Source organism: Gossypium hirsutum, chromosome D08 (genome assembly GCF_007990345.1).
Source record: "Gossypium hirsutum isolate 1008001.06 chromosome D08, Gossypium_hirsutum_v2.1, whole genome shotgun sequence".
Classification (NCBI taxonomy): Eukaryota; Viridiplantae; Streptophyta; class Magnoliopsida; order Malvales; family Malvaceae; genus Gossypium; species Gossypium hirsutum.
In genome coordinates, this window is record NC_053444.1 from 56,786,675 (window position 1) to 56,805,031 (window position 18,357).

Genomic DNA, 18,357 nt, shown 5'->3' on the forward strand with positions numbered 1-18,357 from the left:
ACGTCCACCATTAACTAAGGAAACGAAACGCACTAAAGGGGATGGGGTTCGCCAAGATTCTATGCATAATTTACTTGCATGATAGGTCGAGGATTCATACAAGCAATTATGTACAATAAGATATTAAGAATCTATTGCATGCCTCACGTAGGAAGTTAATCATGCCTTTAGATAAAGTTTTTTTATTAAAAAATTGTTTGCAATTTATGTAACTTAAATATGAAACCAGGAATAAACATTGGAGTTAAATATAGATTGAAACCACAATTGTCGTACATGGCATCAGGTATCTTCGCGGTACGTTCGCAGACTAACCACCTCCGTTTATCATGATCATGTTGGCCAACACACCTTTGCCATCAATTGTTCACTCTGAACTTAGGGAACACCCAAGTCGCTGCTAACAAAAAGCCCATCACATTGACATAACAACCATCATTCACCTTATGTGCACCTAATAACGTCACATCACCACCCTTATTGAAGGACAGAAGACCATATATTTTGGAGAGTTCACTATATTCCTATTGAAAATTCAGAATTAAAATGGTTTTTTACATAGCAAAGTTTAATTTATAACCATTTGATTTGATATTTTATTAAAAACATTAATTGATTCGTAATTTGTTTTTTAGTACATTTGTGTTCCTAGCTTTCAATAACGATATCTCCGTTATCTCATACACGAATTGCTTCGAGTGTGGGCTGAACCAATGAATGAAAACACAGAATAGAAAAAAAAACCTATTGAAACGAAAATTCTCTCTTCTAGTGGAAACTAATAGAATGTTATTCCGAAAAATATATGTAATAGTTGAGAATAAATTCTCTCAATTTTTCAGCAGAATAAAAATGTCTCAAAGTTGTGTTAATAGCTCTACCAATGCAATCTATTTATAGGAAGAGAAGGTAGAACACTTATTAAGTTGTAGTGGACAACACACCCTAGTATTCCTATTAGGGTTGTCGCCCCCTTCATGTCCATGAGGGGTTTTTGGGCTTTTTTCATATTGGGCCCAATTACAAGTACTTCTTGGGCTTTTGACCAATACCCTGTAATAAGATCCAACCCGATTCAATTTTTCTATTTTCTTAAAATAAAATTAATATTATATATAAAATAATTTTTTCCCCAGAAAAATTTTGACGATTTAACCCTAGTAAAAATTTGACGATTTTTCCCCTAATAAAATTTCGAGAAAATATGGTCAATATCACACAACTCAAAATGTTCACTATGACCAAATGATTTATTTTCATTTTCGGGCTTCAAAATAGTCCACAAACATAAACTCATTCTTCCAATTATTTTTTAAGTAATCCAACAGGATTGCAAATAGATCATTTCAATTTCTATTTTGGAAACCCACAACCATTTCCAAATGATTCTATTTCTTCATTTCGGAGAAAACCATAATCATTTCTGAATGTTTCTCAATTTTCTTTCATATTCATTCTGTCATTTATATTCAAACATGCAATTCATTTTTGGTTTCAATGAGCTAGCGGACGGGCCGATTGGACATATGTAGTTGAGGCTCAAATGATTTATAATTAAGTTCTGAATTTTCACTTATTAATTTATAAACTCATTTAGTAACGAAGTCATTCCACCATTGTATCGTGACTGAGCTCTCCCCAACGACATATTATTATGAAAGTAACTACTCAATGCTCGTCCAATGACTTTTTCATAAGTGTGTTATCCTCTTAGGATATTTGTAACACCCCAAAATAGAGTCTAGGAGTTTTAAGGGTATTTTAAGAATTTTGACCTATATGAGCTCAGAATTTCGTAAAGTTGGTATCTTAACTGTCAAATCAATTTTTGAAAAAGTGTTCTAGAAACCCTTAATTTTGAGAAAGTACTGATTTGTAAAAAAGTAAAAATAGTAGGCATTTATGTTGTAGTTTTACCATTTTGTAAAATTGAACCTATTTCTTCCCATCAACATGTTTTTCATGTTTGTTTCTTTTTCCTTTCAAACTTGTGCCGCCCCTTGCCATATCCTTAGCTATTCCACTGATTTTTATTCCTAAACCATAATCCATTGATTTTCTATCATTCCTAAGTCATCTACCATAAAAAATCCCCAAGAAAAACACCTAAAACTCCATAGATTTCATCTTCTTCTTCAAATATAAGGTTTTTAGATTTACAATAAAACTCGTTCATTCTTTCATCAAAGGTAATGTTTCGAATTCCTATGAGTTTCTCATTATATCTAGTCTATAAAATTGAATTATTAGCCCTCAAATAGCATATTTTAAATAAAAGTCAAAAATCGAGCTATTACTGGTGGATTTCGAGATTTTGAGTCAAAACTTGGTTTCAAAACATTTTTCAACTTGTTTTAGCATGATTAGAAGGTTTTTAAACTTATCTTAAAGTTTCGTCAATGATTTCTCATGTTTTAATGAATTTTGTGAAAATTGCCTAAAAGATGTTGAAAAATGTTAATACCATGAATTCAGTAGATTTGTCTAGTTTGAAAGTTGCGAATTAGGCGTAGATGATTAAGTAAATGAACAGAATTGATTTTAAGTAAAAAGGTTGAGTATAGATCAAGATATTGGTATATAAAGTTGGTTATGTTAATAGTTTAAGTTACATAGGAACTTGGCTTGAGCTTGTGTTTAAGTTGGTTTGAGTGGATTCTTGGTTGATATTTGAAAATGGTTTAGTTGAGCTTTCAGTTTTTCGACTAAAGCATAAAGTGGTGAGTATATGGATTTGCTACTCATAAACATGAGTCATGTGTTGATTGGGAATTTAGATGTAGCCTAAACCCCTACTCTAAGTTCTGAGCGTAAGTTTCTTGAATCTACAATTATCATGTGGTTATGTATTGTGCATGAAATGTGATAAGTGATTATGTCGATTGTTCTGTAAAGTGCAATTATATACATGAAATAAATGTGAAATATATATGTTATATGATTATGCTAGTGTTTTACAAAAGATACTAATATGCAGTGATAATGCACGAATAATCACTAAGTAATATGTGTTGTTTTCGGATATTTTGGCCTTGTGATATTAGAACCATTGGATATAGTTGACATGTCATAGGATTGTAAGTACTCACTTATATGTATAGTGGTTTTGGGCATTGAGGCCCTAGGACATGTTTGGAGAGATAAGAGAATGAAAGTTAAGTTCTATTCAACGAGACATGTGAGGGGAAATAAGGAGAGTGCTAGCTATACACTTCACTTTTGGGGACATGTTTGACTCTACGAGTCTATGTGGTGTAAGAAGATCCGTGTATCCAATGTGTGATGATAGAGCTCACTATATGTTTCATAATCCAAGTGTCATCTTATCTATTTTATGTAATTGTGTGGAACATATTCTATGCTTGAATGAGTATATACTTGTTATGGGAATGAACTATTAGATGATGCATGATTTAATACTATATGATGTCAGACTTATGAATAAGGTACTTGTGAGTAATTAATTGGTTATGTTACATGATGACATGTTTGCGTCATAGAAATCCTTGCATTCACTAAGCTTGTTAAAGCTCACCCACTCATTTCAACATATACAGATCGGTGACATCACGGTATGGGCGGTGTGGTTTCTAAGAAAGTGATCCAAGGAAGTTTGGTTATTCTTCGTAGGTGCTTTATTATTTTTATTTATTTTAGGGAAAAAAACAATGTGGTAGACTTATTATAGTTTCGTTGATTTCTGAACAAAAGACTTAGTTTCGAATAACATCATGTTATTACTATTGCTTAGGACTGTAGTCATCGATATTGGCATGATGATAATTGTTTAAACTCGATTTTGGTAATTTGTACTGTTAATTAAGTCGTATGAATGATTACTTAACTTAGTACTTGATGCATGTTGTTTATAACCTATTTGAGATGAAATATTTCCTTTTCTATGTTGTATTTTTAGCTCTAGTAGTAGAGGTATCGATATTGGGCTTGAAAAATAGATACTTCTGTAAATTAAAATGTATAGGAAATAGAATAGAGATTTGGAATCGATACCTTTGCTCGAGTATCGATACTTGGGGAAGAAATATCAATATTTGGTTCGATGGTACCGATAATTTTTTACAGTGGCATTTTAATCGAGAAATAGTATGCTCATTTGGTATCATTTTTCCAAATGGTATCAATACCACTTAAGGAAATTATCGATACATAGATATCAGCATCGATACCTATGGACATTTTATAAAATTTTACTAAATAGCCCTTATGCATGATTTTGGTTGTATCTATGATCGAACAACGAATGATTTGCATGTAACATTATTAAAGTAACTATTGGGACATATTAAAATTTGTTTGACTTAACAAAAGATGATTGATTTACTTGAATCTAGTTTCATGTTTTATGAAAATGAAACGAGACGGTGGTGTGGCATCCCGTATTTGGCCCTAGCGACCAAGCCGGGTATAAGGTGTTACATTTAGTGGTATCAAAGCCTAGGTTCAATAACTCTCAGACCTAGGTGATTGTTGTGTGTTTGGAGTTTCGAAACTCACGAGTCTAAATCTCTCTGTTTTCTTGATATTGGTGATGTAACTATGATTGAGTGGTATGGAATTGTTTGAAATATTCTGATTGAATTGCATGAGATATCCCTGTTTGTGATGCATGTAGGGTAGGAACGAAAACACATTGTCTAAAACTCTAAATTTTGTTTGCAAGAACGAGACTTGGATCATTCCTGCTACTCACACTATTTATTTGTTTAGGTGCTAGATTAATTATATATGCCTCCTAGACGTGTTAACGTGAGAGCTAGTGCTCAAGAGGATGGTACATCCCCGGCACCTCTTATGTGCCACATAGAGTGAACATACTTAATGAGGTTGTAGTCCCCAAATGGAAGCTATGATAGGAGCGTTTCAGTGGATTGTTCGTGCTAACATTGCACCTACACCTGTCAATCCTGCACCAGTTAATTGAGGGTTGGCACTTGAACGTCTTCGAGCGTTGGGTGGTAAAGAGTTTTCTAGAGTGAAAGGTACTGATCCAACTATAGCTAAGTACTGGTTGGAGGGATTTGAAAGGATCCTCAAACAGATATCCTGTTCTGACGAGGAGAAGTTGGGTTGTGCAGTGTCTTTACTCGACGGTGAGGCTCATCATTGGTGGAATACAGTTAGGAGAGGTACTGTTACTAATAGATTGACTTGGAACTATTTTCTTGAGGCTTTTAAAAGGAAGTATATGGGTGAACAGTATATGGAGGCTCGTAAGCGTGAATCTTTGGACTTGATTCAGGGCGATTTATCTATGACTAATTATGAGACAAAGTTCCTGCAACTTAGTTAGTACGCTCCTAAGATGGTTCTTTTTGAGAGGGACCATTGTAAGAGGTTCTATTTGGGTTAAACCACGAGATTCAGGTTTATTTGGTAGCTCAGCCTATAAAGATGTTTGATGAGTTGGTTGAGAGAGCTAAGGCTGTGAAGGAGACCTTAGTTGAGTCATCTTGTTCTATGGTTACTAATTCTGGCAAGAGAGCTTCTAATAGTGCATCGGGTCGATCGTCTAAGAGAGGGCATGGCAGTTATGTCTTTAGTAGAGGTGCGAGACATGGAACTTGATCGAGTCAATCTAAGTAGCAGAGTAGTACTGTGGTTAGTGCTAGTGGTTCAGCGGGTAGTTGTGGATGGTCGCTTTGTGCACAATGTGAGCGTAGGCGTTCTAGAGAGTGTCTTAAGTTGACTAGTGGATGTTTCAAATAAGGGTCGAAGGAACATTTCCTGAGGGATTGTCCACTTGGGGTTAAGGTTTCACTGGCTTAGAGTTCGACGCCTGTTACTGCACCTGCTAGAGGCCGTGGTCGCGGTAGAGGTACTGGGATACCGAGTGGGCAGCGGATTGTTACTTATACTGCTGCTACATAGGTTGAGTTTGGAGGTCCAACTCGAGTTTATGCTATTAAGAAGTGGGAGGATCAAGATCCGATGGATGTTATCGCAAGTACATTTACTTTGTAGTCTATTACGTTTTTTTCTTTAGTTGATTCTGGATCGACGCATTCATATATCTTGAGTGAACTGGTATCGAAGTTAGAGATCCCTGTTGAGACTATTAGTTTGGGTATGACTGTTATTAGTTCACTTGGTGATAATGTTGTAGTGAATAAATTTTATCGTAAATGTCCTCTTATAATTCAAGGACATGTCTTCTCTGTTGACCTTATGGAATTGTCGTTTTATGGATTTGATGTGATACTTGGTATGGATTAGTTAACTAAATATAAGGCTAGGGTAGATTTTGAGACTACGCGAATTACCTTGAAAGATAGTGATGGTTTGGAAATGGTTGTAGTGGGTGAAAGACCAGGTTTTCTGTCTAACGTGGTTTTGGCTATGAAAGCTGAGAAGTTGATGGGTAAAGGATTTGAGGCTTATTTGGCTTATGTGATGAATTTGTTTGTAAGGAGTTAAGAGTTCAGGATATTTGCACTGTTAGGGATTTTTTTGATGTGTTTCCAAAAGAGCTACCTGGTTTGCCACTAGATCGAGAAGTAGAGTTTAAAATTGAGCTTTGTCCTGGTACTACACCAATGTCCATTGTGCCCTATCGTATGACACCAAAATAGCTCAAGAAGTTAAAGATTCAGTTGTAAAAGTTGTTGAATAGGGGGCTTATTTGGCCGAGTGTATCTCCGTGGGGTGCATCAGTTTTGTTTGTAAAACAAGGATGGTATGATGAAGATGTGTATTGATTATAAACAATTGAACAAGTTAACTATTAAAAGTCAGTATCCTTTGCCTCTAATTGATGACTTGTTTGATTAGTTTAGAGGTGCAATGCTATTTTCGAAGATTGATCTTAGATCTGGGTATTATCAATTAAAGGTGAAGGAGGCTGATGTATTGAAAATTACTTTTAGGACTCGATATGGGCATTATGAATTCTTGGTGGTGTCGTTTGGATTAACTAATGCTCTTACCGTGTTAATGGATTTGATGAATCGTGTGTTTCATTCGTATTTGGATCAGTTTGTAGTTGTCTTTATAGATGATATTTTGGTGTATTCTGGTTCTGAAGAGGATCACGACGAGCACTTAAGGGTTGTTTTGCAGATTCTTCGAGATAAGCAGTTGTACGCAAAGTTAAGTAAGTGTGAATTTTGGCTTAGGGAAGTGGTGTTCTTAGGTCATGTTGTATCGACAGAAGGGATTCGAGTGGATCCCAAGAAGATAGAGGTGATTTTGGAATAGAAGCCGCTTAGGAGTGTTGCTGAAGTTAGGAGTTTCTTGGGTTTAGTTGGTTACTATGGTAGGTTCGTTGAAGGGTTTTCTCTTATTGCTGCACCCTTAACGAAACTAATTCGGAAGGATATGGTGTTCCAATGGACTAATGAAAGGCAAAAGAGTTTTGATCAACTTAAGGAAATTTTGACTAAAGCGCCAGTGTTGATGATCTTTTGTTTGGATCAATACGAATATCTTTAGTCCACAATACATGTTCTATAAATCTTGCTTCTAGGAGTTAGTATCCGCAGTAGGTACATTTGCATACAACTACTTTTCTCGTAAAGTCTTCAGTACAGATCTCAGATGTTGGTCAAGTTTATTTTTGTTCTTCGAGTAAATCAATATGTCATCAATATGGAACAACATATATCTATTATTTGCAGTAGCTTTGTTCAACTTTCTGTGACCAATACGAAATCTCAGTTTTATATTTCTTTTTCACAATTAGAACCGAAGCATCCAAAGGTGACACACTAAATTGAATGAACTCTTGGTTTAATAGCTCTTGCAACTGAGACTTCAATTCTTTCGATATTGTCGGTGCTATTTTATATTGTGTAATAGATATTGAAGCAGTTTCCAGTGCTAATTCAATAACAAATTCAACTTTTCTTCTCGGGAAAAAACTCTGAAAAATCTTCATAATATTGAGACCTATCATCTCGATCATTAATCGATTTACTCTTCTCTTATCACAATACAATCCATTTCTTTTTACAGTTCTATCATTTCATAACAAGTTAATCAATCTATATCAGGAATAATATAAAAATTTAAGGAAATGTACTAGTAATGACATCAAGAACAATAACCTCTCCATGATCTTGAATAACATAAGCCTTGACAACAACCTGAGCTTCAGATCTAATAATCATATCTTTAATCGTTGTTTCACTGTCCCCCACGCTACCATTATATTCCCGATCGTCTAGTTTTCTAAGGAGTGGTCATAGATTTCATACTTTGTTTATTGTTTCCAATGTTCCTAAGAATCGCATAAATACAAGCCTCATTCTTTAGTCAAGACTCGTTTCGATGAGTTTTCCACTATGAATACAAACCGATCTATCTATTCTGCGAACACTGTCAACACTAGCCATTGATGTGGTCGGGGATCTCAATTAACTTGATTTCGTCTTATCTTTTTTGAAAACTTGGCGAAAAAGTGACATGATTATAAACATCTTTTCATTTCTTTAATGGAGGAGTCGAAAATGATCTAACTGTACTCTATTTACTAGAATCTCAAAGTCTCAACTTGGTTTGTTCCCTTTCACTGCATACATCTTCCATTTTCTGTGATCATAAATATAAAATTACAAATTCTTTCAATTTCATAGCTCTCACTATCATTTGTATGTCTTTGTTTAAACCCCATTCAAAATGAGTGCACATTTCAACTTCAGTCGATACAATATCTCTGGTATATTTACTGAGTCGATAAATTCTCATTCATTCTTTGCCATAGACATTATTCTATATTTCAACCATAGAAATTCGTCGTACTTCTTATCTAGGTACAATTTGCTGGTGTACTTTTTGAATTTTAATTGGAAGAAATTACAATTTACTCTATCTTTAAGAACAACTGTTGTCAAAATCATTCATCTTTGATAAGCTTCATATTTCAAAATGACATAACATTCCAAACTATCTTCAGAAGAACATACTATTTCATAAAAAATCACTGAGTATTTTCAAGTAATATTCAATTCTGACTAGATCATCATATGGTTGTGTGGCACCAAAATCTGTCATTTAAGAGCTTGTATCAAAATCAACCATAAGGTAACTTCCAAAATACATTTTGACAACTTTAAACCTATTTAAAACATCTCAAAGCCAAACCAAAACATGTCATATAACATCCTACTAATGCCTAACCAATATGCCATAATGACATCATCACAAAACAAGAGTTTCAAAACATTTCAAATCATTCAACTTGTTTAGTACCATCCATGCCATAACTCAATATTTCCATTTCATATTCTAAGTTAAATCATTTGACATTCCAACTTTAATAACAATCCAAAAGTTTACCATCCATCTATCACAAATATAATTTATCTCAATACCAATATTCACACATTGTTCAACATTCACTATCATTATTATACTTAAGCATTCTATCATCAGCATGAACATATGCACATATTCATTTCAAAGCTTATATACATATTATATAAGCACCTCAAGCTCAAGCATGATATATGAACCTTAATCTCCATTACTCAATGAAACATTTACACTATTCAATGCCTATATGCATTGTAACACCCCACGCCCGAAACCGTCACCGGAGTCAAGCTTGAGGTGTTACTAAACTTATCTTACCTTTTAAACAACTCTAAACCACTTATTTTAATTTTGGAATAAACTATTTTTCTGCGTCATGGTTGCTTAAAAATTAATTTCTCGAGTTTCAAAACTCAAAATTAAGATCCGTAAATTTTTCCTAAAACTAGACTCATATATCTATCTACTAATTTTTTTCTAGAATTTTTGACTTGGCCAATTAGTACAGTTTATTAGTTAAAGTTTCCCGTGTTTCAAAACTCAACTACTCTGACCTCTTCTTACTACGATCCATGTTTCTTCCTGTAAAAAATTCATATGATTAAGCCGTTTGTTTCTCTCAAAACTAGATTCAACAAGGATTCTAACCATATAAATTACACCTTCTAATTAGTTTTGTACAATTCTTACTACGATCCATGTTTCTTCCTGTAAAAAAATTCATATGATTAAGCCGTTTGTTTCTCTCAAAACTAGATTCAACAAGGATTCTAACCATATAAATTACACCTTCTAATTAGTTTTGTACAATTTATGGTGAATTTCCAAATTTGAAACAGGGGATCCAGAAATTGCTCTGACCCTGTTTCACTAAAACTCAGATATCTCATAAAATATAATACCTTTACCTGTTTTGCTTATTCCATAAGAAAATATACATAATAAGCTTTAATTTCATATATTATTCATCTTCAAACTGTGTTTCTGTAATTTTTAGTGATTTTTGAAAGTTACATCATTTCTGTTACTTGAATCTGTTTTTAGGTTACTTTCACATTTTCATAATTTTCATGTGATAATCATCAATCAATCATACATATTAATAAATATGTATATCATCGGCTATTTTATTAGCTAATCACTAGCAAGTATTTACACATCATTCATTGTTCATATTATACCAAAAGTAGCAAGTTTCTATACATGCCATACCCAAAACAAAACGTCTAGTTATACCGAGTTATTTCTTTGATAGTGTGATCGGCCTCCGACGTTTCCTTCGATCCCCGAGTGACTAGATAAGTACTATAAGAAGAAGAAAATAAAGAGATTAAGCACTAGGCTTAGTAAGCTTACAAGCAAATAAATCACAACATTCAACATAATGGATAATTATGCATAATATCATCTAACATCATAAATTTCTTTACTTCTCAATTTGTATCTTCTTCTTTATTCCCTTACCTTCTTTCTTACCTGACCTCTCCTTTTTCATAAGTATAATCTACTTTTCCTTTGCTGTTAATTCACTGTAATTTAACTCGTATCCTGACCGTTGAACCACTCGGAATACTAAGGATACTAGGGTCGTTCCTGTCTATCAATATCCTGCCAATGCCATGTCTTTGACATGGACTTACATGAATTATTCCTGTCTCCAATGCCATATATAATATGGACTTACATGGCTCAATCCTGTCTCCAAAGCCATATTTCTAATATGGACTTACATGGCTCATTTCTGTTCTGTCCTGTTAACTCTAATATCCTAACATTCCTAGGGTTCAACCGGGGCTTTCTAACACTTTTCCTCTGTCACTCCACCTTAAATTCGACTTTACATATTTTCATAACATAAGTATATAAATGCTGGAAATTGACAATAATAATGTAAAATAAAAGAATATTGCATTTATTTACTGTAACTTACCTTGATACAAAATGTGACTAAACTTTACAATTTAGTCCTTTACTTTTTCTTTTCCCCGATCTACTCCCGAATTTTGTTCTTCTTGATCTATAATAGCAAATTTAACTTATTTAATATTCACATTTATTAAAACAGTCCTTGACCCAACTTTTGCAAAATTATATTTTTACCCCTAAACTTTCACATATTTGCACTTTTGCCCCAAGGCTCGTAAATTAAACTTCATCCTATTTCTTATGTTTATGACATGCTGATCATTTTCCATTCTATGGCAATATCAAATCACACTCTAACATATACTTATGACTATTGGTATTTTTTTTCCAATTTAAGCCTTTTACTCGTTTTCACTTAAAACCGAGTAGCATAAGTTGTTTAACATAATTTAAAACCTCATATTCTATCATAAGACACCAAATACACAAATTCAGCATGGTATTTTCCAAATATGAACCTAGCTGAATTATTGCTAGAATAAGCTTAATCAAGTTACTGGACTCAAAAACGTAAAGATCATTAAAAACAGGGCTTGGAATCACTTACTATGAAGCTTGAAAGTTGAAGAAACCCAGCTATGGAGGAGAGCAAAAATCGGCAGAAACTAATTGAGAAGATGACCATTTTTGTGTTATTTTTCCCTATTTAATTCATTTAATATCCAAATGACCAAATTACCCCTCCTTACTAAACTTTCAAAAATTCCTTCCATGTCCTAATTTTTGTCCATGAACTTAAAATTGGTCAAATTGTTATTTAAACCCTCCTAATTAATATTCCAAAGTAATTTCATACTAAAAACTTCTAGAATGAAAGTTTTGCAAATTATTCAATTTAGTCCCTAACCTCAACTTAAGCACTTTATGCATGGAATTTCATCACGAAATTTTCACACAATCATGCAATCATACCATGAACCTTAAAATAATAATAAAATAAATTTTCTACCTCGGATTTTTGGTTTCGCAACCACTATTCCGTTTAGGCCCTATTTTGGGATGTTACATTTCTCCCCCTTTTAGGGATTTTCGTCCCGAAAATCTTACCTGTGAAGAGATTTGGGTACTGTTTTCGCATAGCCTCTTCGGGTTCCCATGTAGCCTCATCTACCCCGTGTCTATTCCATAGTACTTTCACAAGTGCAATACTTTTATTCCTTAATTGCTTTACCTCTCGAGCTAGAATCTTTGCCGGTTCTTCACCGTAAGTCATGTCTGGCTGAATCTCAACCTCTGTCTGAGAAATCACATGTGATGGATCTGAACAATAACGACGTAGCATAGACACATGAAATACATTATGAATCTTCTCTACTCAATCGGCAAAGCTAACCGATATGCTAATGGTCCGACTCTCTAATTACTTCAAATGGTCCAATAAAACGTGGACTTAGTTTGTCTTTCTTGCCAAATCTGAGAACTTTCTTCCACGGGGATACTTTCAGAAAAAACTTTGTCACCAACTTGATATTCGATCTCTTTTCTTTTTAAATCTGCATACGACTTCTGCCTGTCTGAAGCTGCTTTTAAACAATTTCTGATAACTTTCACTTTTTCTTCTGTTTCTTTAACTAGATCAACCCCGTAAACCTGGCTTTCTTTAAGCTCTGTCCAATATAAAGGTGTACGACATTTACGTCCATACAAAGCTTCATAAGGTGTCATCTTCAAACTTGACTGGTAACTATTATTATAGGCAAACCCTACCAATGGTAAGTATTTTTCCCAACTACCTTGAAATTCTAATACACAACATCTAAGCATATCTTCAAGTACCTGAATAACTCTCTCTGACTGACCGTCGGTTTGAGGATGGAAAGCTGTACTAAAACTCAACTTTGTGCCCAAAGCCTCTTGTAATTTCTTCCAAAACCGTGAAGTAAATCTTGGATCTCTGTCTAAAATAATCGATAATGGTACCCCATGTAGCCTGACTATCTCTGAAATATACAACTCCGCCAACTTGTCAAGTGAATAATCCATACGAACTAGGATAAAATGAGCCGACTTCGTTAACTTATCAATCACAACCCATATTGCATCTTTCTTTCTCGGTGTAAACGGTAATCCTGTCACAAAATCTATATAACTCGATCCCATTTCCATTTCGGAACTAGACAGGCTGCAATAATCCTGAGGGTACCTGATGTTCGGCCTTTACCTGTTGACAAATCAAGCATCTAGAAACAAACTCTGAAATATCTCTTTTATTCCTACCCACCAATACAATTTTTTCAAATCATTATACATTTTTGTACTGCCTGGATGAATAGATAAAGGACTGCTATGTGCTTCCTGTAAAATCTTCCGAATAAGCTCATCATTCTTTAGTACACATATTCTGTCTCTAAACATCAAACAACCATCAGAACCAATCCAGAAATCTGATTCTATGCCTGACTCACATTGAGCTCTTTTAGCTTGTAACTCATTATCATCTTTCTGAGCTTCACAAATCTCTTCAAGAAATACCGGTTTAGCTCTCAATTCAGCTAAAATAGAACCATCATCTGACATGGCTAAATTGGTATTCAAAGCTCGCAATGTAAATAAAAGTTTCCTACTTAAAGCGTCAGCAACTACATTTGCCTTACCTGGGTGATAATCAATCACTAACTCATAATGTTTAAGCAATTCCAACCATCTTCTTTGCCTCAAATTCAAATCTTTTTGAGTCATCAAGTATTTCAAGCTTTTATGATCGGTAAATATCCGGCACCTTTCACCATACAAATAATGTTCAAATCTTCAATGCAAATACAATAGCAGCTAGCTCTAAATCATGTGTCGGATAATTTTTTCATGTGGCTTCAATTGTCTAGAGGCATAAGCAATTACCTTTCCTTCTGCATGAGTACACAACCGAGCCCATTCAAGGATGCATCACTGTAAATCACAAATTCTTTACTCGGTTCGGCTGTACTAAGATAGGAGCTTCCGTCAACAATGCCTTTAACTTGTCCAAACTTTGTTGGCACTTCTCAGTCCATTCAAACTTAACATCCTTCCGTAGCAGTCTCGTCAACGGGGTAGCTATCATGGAAAATCCCTCCACAAATCGTCTATAATATCCGGCAAGACCAAGAAAACTTCTAACTTCTGATACATTTCTAGGAAGCTTCCAATCAACAATGGCTAAAATCTTGCTCGTATCAACCTTAATACCTTCACCTGAGACAATATGTCCAAGAAAACAACTTCTCGTAACCAGAACTCACTTTTGCTGAACTTGGCATACAACTGATTATCTCTCAGAATTTGTAAAACTGTTCTCAAATGCTCTGCATGCTCAGTCTCATCATGAGAATAAATCAAAATATCATCAATGAACACAACTACAAACTTATCTAAATACGATCTGAAAATTCGGTTCATTAAGTCCATGAAAATGGCAGGAGCATAGTCAAGCCAAATGGCATCACAAGGAACTCATAATGACCATACCTAGTCCGAAAAGCAGTCTTCAGGACATCTGACTCTTTAACTCGCAACTGATAGTATCCGGATCTCAAATCTATTTGGAAAACACAGTAGCTCCCTTCAATTGATCAAACAAATCATCAATTCTAGGCAATGGATACTTGTTCTTTACTGTTACCTTGTTAAGTTACCGATAATCTATGCATAATCTCATCGATCCGTCTTTCTTTTTCACAAATAGCACTGGTGCACCCCATGGTGAACTACTGGGTCTTACCAAGCCTTTATCTGTTAATTCCTGCAACTGAGCTTTCAATTCTTTCAATTCCAACGGAGCCATTCTATAAGGAGCAATAGAAATGGGCGTGGTACCTGGAATCAACTCAATACAAACTCAACTTCTCTAACAGGAGGCAAACCTGGTAGTTCTTCCGGAAACACATCGGGAAACTCACATACCACAGGCACTGATTCAATTTTCAATTCTGGATCTTTAGTGTTTAACACAAAAGCAAGATAAGCTTCATACCCTTTTCTCAAACATTTCTGAGCAGACATAACAGAAATTATGGGAAATAAACTATCTGACTCTTCTGAATTAACCCGAAGAATTTCACCATTTTCACACTTCAACTCAATGAATTTCTTTCCACAATTCACTATCACATCATGTGTAGTCAATCAATCCATACCAAGAATAACATCATACTCATCAAATGGCAATAGCATGAGATCAGCCGGAAAACAGTAGCCTCTAATCATTAAAGGACAATTTCTACATATTTTATCTACTAATACATGCTTGCCTAATGGATTCGATACTTTAATCACAAATTCTGTAGATTCTATAGGCATACTTATACTAGGCATCAATTTCATACAAACATAAGAATGAGTCGAACCCGGATCAATCAGTGCAATGCATTAATATCATGTAGAGAAAATGTACCCGTAATCACATCGGGGAGGATGCCTCTTCGCGTGCACGAATAGCATAAGTCCTTGCAGGGGTTCTAACATCTGGTCTCACAGCCGAATCTCTAAAGGTACCTCTGTTACTTGCTCCTACTCCGGTTGCCTCGGTGATCTGCCTCTGGTAGGAGCATTTCCGGATCTAGCACTCTGTGTTACTTCTCGGCTAGCCACTTCTGGACATTCTCGTACAAAATGATCTGGAGCACCACATTTATAGCAAACATTTTCGCCTGCCCGACAAGGACCATAATGAAGTCTACCACACCGTGGACACCCTGATCTACCCTGTCTGACATTACCTACACTCGTAGTCGAGGTGGTCTAAGCCTTCGGATCCTTAAATCTGCTACCTCTATTCTGACTAGATTGCCCTGCCGAAAAGCTAGATCTGGTAGAAACTCTTTGGGCCTCTTGGATGTAGCCTGAAATGATATGCTCATCTGTCTCTTCTTTGTATCTTGTGTCTCTATCTCAACTTTGCCTTTTCTTTTTAACAGCTCCTCTACCTTAGAGGCTCTCTCAACTAAATAACGAACTCTTTTATTTCTAGGACACCCACTGACAGTCGGATATCATCATTTAACCCATCCTCAAACCTTTTACACATGATAGCTTCTGTGGATACACATTCTTGAGCATATTTACTAAGCCTGACAAATTCGCGCTCATAATCGGTCACTGTCATAGTACCTTGTTTCAATTCCAAGAATTCCTTTCTCTTCTGGTCAATAAACCTCTGACTGATGTACTTTTTACGAAATTCCTCTTGAAAGAAATCCCAAGTGACCCTCTCCTTTGGTACAACTGATACAAGTGTCTTCCACCAGTAGTAGGCTGAGTCTCTAAGAAGTGATACTACACATTTCATACATTCCTCGGGTGTACAAGATAATTCGTCAAAGACTCTGATAGTATTTTCTAACCAAAATTCTGCTCTTTCTGCATCATCATCTTTTGTTGCTCGGAACTCTTCTGCCCATTGTTTCCTGATTCTATCAACTGGTGGCTTTTCTCTTACCACTGTACCTGTGTCTGGGAAGCTTGAGCTACATGGGTAGCCTGAGAATCATGAGGGGGTGGAGGTCTAACTACCGGATTCGTACAAACGAACTCGGCAAACAAATCATTCAAAGCTCGGAAGAGAGCTTCTCGAGTCACTCCTCCCTGATCAACTATTACTGGCCTATTCTCAGATGGCGCTGCCCCTTATGTGGGAGCAAGCGCATTACTTTCTACATCATCATCACCAGCTCGTCCAGGATCCATTACAATAAAACAAAATATTTAAAAATCGTCAGGAGTCGTCACACTATCAAAATACAAGTATGGCATGTATAGCTAGACTTTTTCTCACACTAACTGTTCCGAGAACCGACTAAACCTGCTCTGATACCAATAATGTAACACCCCCACGCCCGAAACCGTCACGGAGTCAAGCTTGAGGTGTTACTAAACTTATCTTACCTTTTAAACAACTCTAAACCACTTATTTTAATTTTTGGAATAAATTGTTTTTCTGCGTCATGGTTGCTTAAAAATTCATTTCTCGAATTTCAAAACTCAAAATTAAGATCCGTAAATTTTTCCTGAAACTAGACTCATATATCTATCTACTAATTTTTTTCTAGAATTTTTGACTTGGCCAATTAGTACAGTTTATTAGTTAAAGTTTCCCCTGTTTCAAAACTCAACTACACTGACCTCTTCTTACTACGAGCCATGTTTCTTCCTGTAAAAAATTTCATATGACTAAGCTGTTTGTTTCTCTCAAAACTAGATTCAACAAGGATTCTAACCATATAAATTGCACCTTCTAATTAGTTTTGTACAATTTATGGTGAATTTCCAAAGTTGAAACAGGGGATCCAGAAATCGCTCTGACCCTGTTTCACTAAAACTCAGATATCTCATAAAATATAATACATTTACCTGTTTTGCTTATTCCATAAGAAAATATACATAATAAGATTTAATTTCATATATTATTCATCTTCAAACTATGTTTCTATAATTTTTAGTGATTTTTCAAAGTTACGTCATTTCTGTTACTTGAATCTGTTTTTAGGTTACTTTCACATTTTTCATAATTTTCATGTGATAATCATCAATCAATCATACATATTAATAAATATGTATATCATCGGCTATTTTATTAGCTAATCACTAGCAAGTATTTACACATCATTCATTGTTCATATTATACCAAAAGTAGCTAAGTTTCTATACATGCCATACCCAAAACAAAACGTCTAGTTATACCGAGTTATTTCTTTGATAGTGTGATCGGCCTCCGACGTTTCCTTCGATCCCCGAGTGACTAGATAAGTACTATAAGAAGAAGAAAATAAAGAGATTAAGCACTAGGCTTAGTAAGCTTACAAGCAAATAAATCACAACATTCAACATAATGGATAATTATGCATAATATCATCTAACATCATAAATTTCTTTACTTCTCAATTTCTATCTTCTTCTTTATTCCCTTACCTTCTTTCTTACCTGACCTTTCCTTTTTCATAAGTATAATCTACTTTTCCTTTGCTGTTAATTCACTGTAATTTAACTCGTATCCTGACCCGTTGAACCACTCGGAATACTAAGGATACTAGGGTCGTTCCTGTCTATCAATATCCTGCCAATGCCATGTCTTTGACATAGACTTACATGAATTATTCCTGTCTCCAATGCCATATATAATATGGACTTACATGGCTCAATCCTGTCTCCAAAGCCATATTTCTAATATGGACTTACATGGCTCATTTC

At 35.0% G+C, this 18,357-nt stretch overlaps 1 pseudogene; it reads left to right on the plus strand.

The window, feature by feature from the left end:
* The window catches only part of LOC121220357 (60S ribosomal protein L3-like), a 10,366-nt pseudogene extending 3,151 nt beyond the window's left edge, over positions 1-7,215 (plus strand).
* The last annotated feature ends 11,142 nt before the right edge of the window (positions 7,216-18,357 follow it).